The sequence below is a fragment of the Penaeus monodon genome, chromosome 40 (genome assembly GCF_015228065.2).
Source record: "Penaeus monodon isolate SGIC_2016 chromosome 40, NSTDA_Pmon_1, whole genome shotgun sequence".
Classification (NCBI taxonomy): Eukaryota; Metazoa; Arthropoda; class Malacostraca; order Decapoda; family Penaeidae; genus Penaeus; species Penaeus monodon.
The window spans coordinates 29,225,974-29,235,124 of NC_051425.1; positions in this window are offsets into that span (position 1 = coordinate 29,225,974).

Genomic DNA, 9,151 nt, shown 5'->3' on the forward strand with positions numbered 1-9,151 from the left:
GTGCTGCTGAAGACAGTCAATGGCTCCTTTGGAGTCTGTGTGTATGACCACGTGTCCTTCCCTCACGGACGCGTGGCTCAGTGCTCCCATGATAGCAACTGCCTCTGCCTGTAGCGAGGAGGCGTTGTTTGTTACCCTCATGGATTTTGTGGCATTCCTTGCTGCGAAGCCGGGGCCTGCAGTGTGGGTCAAGGGATCGACCGATCCATCCGTGTAATATGTTCTGCTGCCCGGAGGGGTGATGGTTGCAATGACCCTCTGGGTTTCTGCCTTTAGGCTAGGCGTACAATATTCGTTATTTTTGCTTGCCAGTCTCATGACCGAGTTGGGTTTGTGCCCACGGCGGAGCTTCGACAAAGTCAGGGTGAGGGGAGTCCATGCCCTTGGCCAGTAGCGGTTCTTTGAGCTGATGGCGTATTAACACCCTGGCTGTGTGAGACAACCAGGAGTTGTTTGCAAACAGCTTGTTATCTTGTTCTAGGCGTCTGACTATTTTATGTCTTAGGCTTGTGTTCCTGGGAGCCTGGATGACCTTTGATAAGAATTGTGCTGCCATTAGATCAATTTGTGAGGCCAAGGGGAGAAGGTTTGTCTCCACTAGGAGGTTGAGGACCTTCGCCCACCTTGGGGCACCCAGAATGACCCTGGCGGCTTCGTTTTGGACTGTCTCCAGTTGGTCTTTATATTTTCTCTTAATGCCAATCAGAGCGAGGGAGGCATAGTCTACAATGGGCTTGACAGCATATATATAGAATGATCTTAGTACTCTGTGTCTGGCCCCTATGTGTCTTCCACTCATTGCTCTCATGACAGACAGTCTTGATTTTGTTCGGTCAACCAGGTACTGGACCTCCTGGCGGAAGGAGAGGGTCCGGTCTATCCTTATGCCAAGGTAGAGTTAGTCCTGAACCCACTCCAAGTCCATTCCATGGATTTTCAGACTTGTGCCTTGAACTCTCTGTCTCAGATGCCATGGCTTTGGATTTGGCTGCAGAGATCTTTAGTCCTGTCCTGCAACACTCCTCGGATACCAGATCCAGACAACGCTGGGCTTTGTTTAGGCAGTATGGTCCAGTGGAGATGATAGCAAGATCGTCTGCATAGATGATCTTGCACTCCACTGGGAGGTTTATGTTGAGGATACAGGACATTAATGTATCAAAAAGGGCTGGACTGAGAACCCCACCCTGTGGCATTCCATTCTCTAGTGGCATGTGCTGTGATAGGTGACCTTGGAATTTGACTCTGGCTGTTCTATTCGTAAAGTAGTCACCTATCCAAGCCAAGAGCTTACCTCTGATTCCTTTTTGGATCAGGCTCTCCTGAATGGCAAGAGGACTTGCCAATTCAAAAGCCTTCTCCAGGTCAAGGAATACTGCCACAGATGTGCCCATGGTTATTGTACTCAAGAGCATGGCTATGCTGTGCGCTGTGCTCATGCCCCTGGTGAACCCGTGGAGGTGTTCATGTGGGGGTCCCATTTTCCATCGGAGCCGGTTCAGTACCATCCTCTCGGCAGTCTTGGCCAGACAGCTGAGGAGAGAGATGGGGCGGTACTTCCCCGGCTCCTTTGGTTTAGGGATGGGAACTATGGTAGCCCTCTTCCAACTCTGGGGTAGAGTGGAAGTTTCCCAGGACTTGTTGATGAGTTGCAGGAATGCAAGCTCACCTACCAGTCCCAGGTGGGAAATGATGGGGTACGAGATCCCGTCAGAGCCCGGGGCTGTGTTACAACTGGCTTTATATGCATCTCTTAGTTCCCTCAGAGAAAAGATAACGTCTGAGTTATCGGGTTCGGCTGCCCTTTCTCTGATGTGAGCAAGTCTGTCTGGTTGTAGGCGTTCTTGTCTTGCCCTCAGTTCGGCTGGCAGGCTGTTGCTACTCGTTCTCGCAGAGAACTCGTGCGCCAGTCTGTTGGCCTCTGACTGGGGGTAATGGTACGTGCATCTCGGGGCTGAGTGGCTGGTGGCTCGCTTGACCCGTTGCCATAGCTCTGAGAGGGTGGTATGGTGATCGAAGGACTCACACCATTCCAGCCACTTTTCCTGCCTCACTCTGCTGGCAGTTTCCTTGGCATCCCTGACAGCCTCCCTTAGGAGGGCTAGGTTGTCGGGGGTTCTTTGCCTTCGGAAATGTTTTCGGCACATATTTACCCTGTGGTTGACCTCCCTAATCTCGTCATTGAAGTACCAGGCGTCCTTGTGACTCCTAGACCCAGGCCGAGTTTTGGGTATGGTCAGTGAGGCTGCCTCATCGATGGCATTATAAGTCTGGCTTGTAGCACTTCCACATTTTCGCTTTGTGTGGGTTCATTGCCTCTCAGACAGCGGGCCAAGGCGCTCTGGAACGCCTGCCAGTTGGCCTTGTCTGTTTTCCATCTTGGATTCGGTCGTGGTATTTCGGCTGGGCCACTATCCATGAGGGTAGTTATAGTGCCATAATGGTCACTAGTGACGGTCTCATCGACACGCCAGCCAATCCTCTCCACCAGAGTCGCAGTGGCCAGGGTGAGGTCTAGGACCCCTCCTCTGACATGCGTTGGCTCCTGGCTATTGAGGAGAGCGATCTCGGGGAATGTCTCAAGCACGTTGGCTATGTGATGGCCAGCCGCATCCGGTGCCCTGCAGGGAGCCAGGATGGGGTGGTGTGCATTGAAGTCTCCCCCTATGATCACTCGGTCATGTACTGCGGAAGCACATACCTGGCTGATGTCTAAGCTACTACAGTGTGGCCGGCTGTACACATTGTACAATTTCAGGGGCCCCCCGGCCAGCTGAATCTCGACGGCAAGAGATTCAACATCTCCACAGTGCGGTGCATCGGCTATTGCGGAGCAGGGAATTGTTGCTTTGACCAGGGTGATCAGGCCTCTTTTGCCATCGGAACGTGGCAGCGCGTAGACGTGATACCCGGAGAAGCGAACAGGTTCCGCTGATAATGTCTCCTGGAGCATGACGATGTCAATGCTCCTTGATCGCACTATTGCGTAGAGGATGGCACTCCTTGAGGAAAAGCCACAGATGTTCCACTGCAGAATACTTAGATTGCGTGCCATGATGTTACTAATTGATAGTTACATTAGAGACATCATTGTATTCGAATTAACAGTCGGAGTCTGACAACTCCATTGTGAAGTCCTCACTGCTTGAGGGGTCTCCTTCGGCTGTCAGGCTATCCTGGGTCCACTGGGGGGTGGAGAGCCTTTGGTAGCTCTGACTTGAAGTGTTTGGCCTTTTCTCTGCCTTTAGGCTAGGCGTACAATATTCGTTCTTTTTTTTTTTGCTTGCCAGTCTCATGACCGAGAACTCTATCGAGGTTTGTGCCCACGGCGGAGCTTCGACAATGGCGCGGACATGGCTGTGGACCTGTGTGACCCAACCTGGATAACTACGCTGAACTCCAGGTTGCGGGGTTGTGCTGCTGCTTATGATCTCTTTGACAACTTACACACTATAACCCTTACCCTTTGTTTGCTTACCTTTGTTTTTGTTCCATTGTTTATTTACCATATTTCTTTGACCATGATTTTTATTTTTTGCTGTTTTGTTCTTGTTCCTTAATGTTATCACCATTATCACCATATTTCTATATAATCATGTAACCTGCTCCCTTTTCGTTCCCTTCCATTTGCAACAGTCAGACCTAGTTGTCAAGATCTCGCTACCCCACAAATGTTTTATTATACCACCTTATTCTTTTATCCCAGCTATCACTCACTTCACCTCACCCCACATCTCATCTCACCCAACCCCCTCCTGTCTCTATCTAGATTTTTTTCCCCTTCATCATCCATTACCCACGTTTTATGTAACTTATATTTTTCACTCTGCTACTGGAGCCCCCCAACCTCTTTTTTTTTTTTTTTTTTTTTTTTTTTACTCATACTTTCCTTCTTCATTGCAATTGAAAAGAAAATATAAAATTAAATAAAAATATAAAAGTTAATTGGTTTCATTCATTTTTAGTTAATAAGTTAAGTTTGGTTGATTAATTGTTCCTCGTTACTTTCTACCAAAAACAATAATAAAAAAAATCATTTACAGCTTTCTTTTATTTATCTTGTTATTATGAAAAAAAATAAAATAAATAAATAAGCAAAAATAAATATATATAATTTTATATATATTTATTTAAAAAAAGAGGTGTTTGATTTAATTAAATCCTAATCAATGTTCACTTTTTTACTCAGTATAACAGTAGCAAATAGAATCATAAATAATTACTCATCCCTCTTCCTCGAAACTCCTGACATGGAGAAAAATAACAATATTGACTATGCAAGGGGTTTTCGCCTACTTTTCTAACATCTAACTTCCTTAAATTTCACCACTTTACCTTTTCTCCTTTCGATTTCTTCACCTCTTTACTCCGTTATTTATCTTATCTTATCTTACAGAGATTAGCATTCCCCGATCCTCCAGCAGAACAAGACAACAGCAGCAGCAACACAAGGACTGCCCAGTCCTTAGCCAACTGGGGAGCCTGCCAGCTCCCCTGTTGATCTCCGACTTCAGCTTCAGCACCCAGCCATACCTGTGGGCACTCACACCCACAACAAACACTCCCCAAAGAGAAAAGACACCAGTACAAGATAGTAGATGCGCACTCATCCATCTACTATAACATCTTTACATGACCTCATGACGTAACTAGTGGTTACGTGTAAAAAAAATAATAGTAGTCGAAATCATCTTGAAACTATCCATGTACACATAACAGATGTCCCCAAGGTCCATTACATTACGTTTCACTGATGACACACCTGGCAGACGACGGGCTGGAAGAACAGCGTCACACATATGAGCTCTTTTCCGGGAGTCACACATGTGTGACACCAGGCGTTAGTGGGTTAAAAAGGAAAATTATGGTATGATAAAATCATACACTTGTGCAATTTCTAACTTTTATTTAAAATAGTATAAATGGTAGTCTCTTTTGCGAGATAACATTCATGTGGTATCATCATTAACTACCAATTTCTTAAATTGGCAAAGACAAAATTGAAAGTTCAAATTACAGTTCATGGTTTATTTTTTATTTAAATTGGAAAGTCGTCCATAGACCATTGAAAATTTGTCTAAAAAGACTACAAATGATGAGTTTACTATCAATTGTGCCAAAAGATACAAGATGTTTTATATGTAACAATTTACACAGGAAACAATACACAGAAATATTAACATTCAACTTCTGAAAATCACATGTAGACTATTTACATATTTAATTCTTTAACAACCTTTTCATAGGTGCAATTCCAACACAATAGGTCAATGGTAAAACACTCTTCTGTGTTGATACTATGGTAGAAAAACCCACCATGCAAAAACTATATTGATTGAAAATAAGACTACAGTTTCAAAATCCACCTGGATTCCATCTTCAGGTCTGCAGATGGAATCCAACTGGATTTCAGAACTGTAATCTCATTTTCAATAAATCTAGTTTTTGCATTGTGGGTTTTTCTACCAACAATACAACAGGTGAAGAGATCACAAAAAGAAGTTAAATTTAATTATTGCTGACCCTTTTTCGCTCATCTTGTACAAGGTGTATCCCATCTGGTTATGTTGACAGTGTAAAGATCTGTAGTAGCTATAGCTAACCATTTAGTCTGTGTTGCATGTTCTATGTTCTCTTAACAGAATCATCTCCCAAGAACAGGTATGGCTAAACTATTGTTTGTCTTATAAAGTTGTTTTTTACAGGACCAAAAGAACCCATACAATTTCTGAAACATTTCTAATCAACAGGTGTTTATTGGAGGCTAAATTTTATGTCAGCTGTAATCACCTTTTAGGTAATATTAGGAAATAATCCCTTCCCTAAATCTCAATAAAACAAGGAAATGATCTGAAGTAAATATTGCATATGGTATAAAGAGAAATATGAGTAAACATACAATAAACATAAAATTACAAGAAAATACTTTACCAATCTGTTTTGCATGTTAAACCCAACAATATGTCTCTCTTTACAATTAAGCTTATAGTTTGATTACATCCAAAGGACAAAAAATCTGCTAGAATCAAGAAGAGCCATAAACTGATGACCTTGGCTATTTTACCCAGCCCTCTTTAGATTCCCATGCTTTGATATGTTCCTAGATCCATCTTGCAGGACTAGTGTATCTCACCACCCCTGTCTCGGGGTCAGGAATTACCCATCAAAGTGATGGGTTTATTTCTTTATGTGTTAAGTATATTACCATTTTGTAACAAATAGGTAATGCATGTGACACAAGAACATATTACTTCTTACTACATCTGGTATAATGGATACTGTAAAGAATATCATTCCATAATATATTCTATTACAAACACTGCATTAAAATAAATGGAAGTTAGTTTTCAGATTCTTATGATAAGCTTTAGCAATAGTCCTTTTAAATGACATAGTGGTAAGTGATGGAATTCAAATTAAAAGCAAGCATTACAATACGCAGAACTTCCATTACATATGTAATGTCATCAGTATGCAGTACCTATGTGTCCTAACCTACTTGTCATACTCATATGCTAGATATACTTCTGTAATAACTTAGGATCTTACAAAGTTACAATAGAAATTCCTTCACCTGAATATATTGCACTTAAAAGATTAAACTTTACAATATTCTTTAATGCAGAAAGCATCATCTCATACAAATCAAGAGTCTCTCAACAGTTACAAAAGAAATCCTCCAGTTGAAATATTTATTAAAAGTAAAAAACAAATATAAAGGAAAAGCAGGATGATGACAAAATAAATGGCACACGCTTCCATATATGAGAAACCATTATATAATCAAACCACAACACGAAAGTGAGTGATGTGGACACAATATATGACACAGTTCATCATTTCATGCATAATATCATCTAACAAAACACAAACATGTGACATACACACATACACACAAACACACAAACATAAACACACATACAAACATAAACAAACACATACACACATAAACACAAACACACACAACACAACACACACACACACACATAAACACCACACACACACAAACACACACACACACACACACACACACACACACACACACACACACACACACACACACACACACACACACACACACACACACATAATACCCTCATATAATCAAACAATGCTATACAACCAATTTCCAATGCTTAGTAATTCTACTTAAGAATAAAAGATCTCACTCTTGTGATGGACTAGGGATCTGAGGTAGTGGGTCAGCATTCCAGAAACAAACTTCCTCGGGGGTGCTCAGATGCACAGCCATAAAAGCAAAGGCTCTGTGCTTCCTTACCTCAACATTAGAAATAAATAGCATATAAAAAAGGGACATTTACTTTGAGATCTGGCAAGAGAGGCCATTAAACACAAAGAAGGAGACTTCAAACATTGTGACCTTTACCATTAACATTAGCAATCAGCAATGTAAGTCTTCACTTAGCTATGCTAATTATTCATGAAAATTTGTATAGTTATTTTGTGCTCTCCAGCCTAGAATATCCAATGCATTTTATTTCAATATATGTTGAAAGGAATTTATTGCAAATAAAGAGAAATAAATAGGAGGAAGACAAAGTTCTGGGTGTCATTCTCCGTGTCACAAAGAGGCTGAGAATAACATGTAATGAGAGGAGTGAAACACTCTAAAGTGCATGAGTCTGTGTTAAAAATCTGAGTAATTAACATTTTTTTTATTCACATAAACTAACACGTCTTAAAAACTAGAATTATCATGACTATAAATATCTTATTTATTTCTGTTTTAATAATGATACAATGAAAGTCATGATAGTAAGTTAAGACTTTCTCTACTCTTCAGTCCCTGTTTCCACCTCTCTCTTTCCCTCAGTCTATCTGTCTGTTGCCCTCTCTCTATTTTCTCTTTTTTCTGTCTCTGCCAGTCTGCCAGTCCATCTGTTTGTCTAACTATAACTATTTTACTCAGGTCATCTCATTACCACTGAACTATATTAACAATTTCACTTTGGCACATTACATAGATAACTGTCAACTACTGGTCTTTTACAATTCTTATGTAATAAATCTAAATAGAATGTATAGCATTCCCTTACATAAGCTTCAACTGTCTAAATTCATCTACACTTCTATAGATACTGATGCCTATAGGCACTGTAATTAACCTTTGTCTCAAATGATCTACTGTAAAATCACAGAAATTCTATCTAAACCAAATACATAACTTTCCTAACTGAACATGTAAAATAGACTAATGCCCATAACAGCAATAGGTCTTGACTAGTATTCAGCACACTATATCAACTTCATTTTACTTAGTGAAGATTCTTGACAAGTCTACTGACTTTTTTAGGTCATGCTAAGTCTAAATATATTTTGGAAGTGTGATCCCATGTTACCCTTCTTCTCTAACATCACAAAATTGGGAAAGGAGAATGAGGGGGAAAAAATGAAGAAAAAAAATATATAAACAATACTATGAACTTTTTAAAAAGGGTTATGTATTCATTATTCACCTCATACTAACATATTGTATATACTACACCTTCTAGTCATGGCTCTATCTATCACATATGAATGAGTGGCAAATCAGTCACAACATATAAGAAGGTTGTGACAATCTGGAATCCAAAATCCTCATTGAACAAGTGGCTTTAAATTACTTCCTCAATTTTTTTCTTATTGTTTTTGGAATTTTTAATCAGTTTATTATGAACTACTTCCATCAGTTTCTTATTTCCAGAGCATTTTAGATTAATTTAGGATGAAAATGCTCAATTAAATTTAAATAATGATTGCTACTTTGAAGTACTTCCAAATAGAATAATAAAAATGATAATATTATGTGTGTATATATATATATATATATATATATATATATATATATATATATATATATATATATATATATATATATATATATATGTGTGTGTGTGTGTGTGTATATAAACACACACATATACATACACACACAATCCACTATGCTCATACTCAATAACAATGTGCATTCTACTCTAAATTTCCATGAACTATTATGCAAAGCACTTCAAAGAGCTATACTGAGGGCAAGAAAACATTTATCTACTGCATTAATACAAAGTGAATAATATTCAAATCTGTGCTTAAGGCAAGTAAAACAATTCTGATGGTTAAAGTTCATTTGCAAATATTTATTTTGTTGCATACTTTC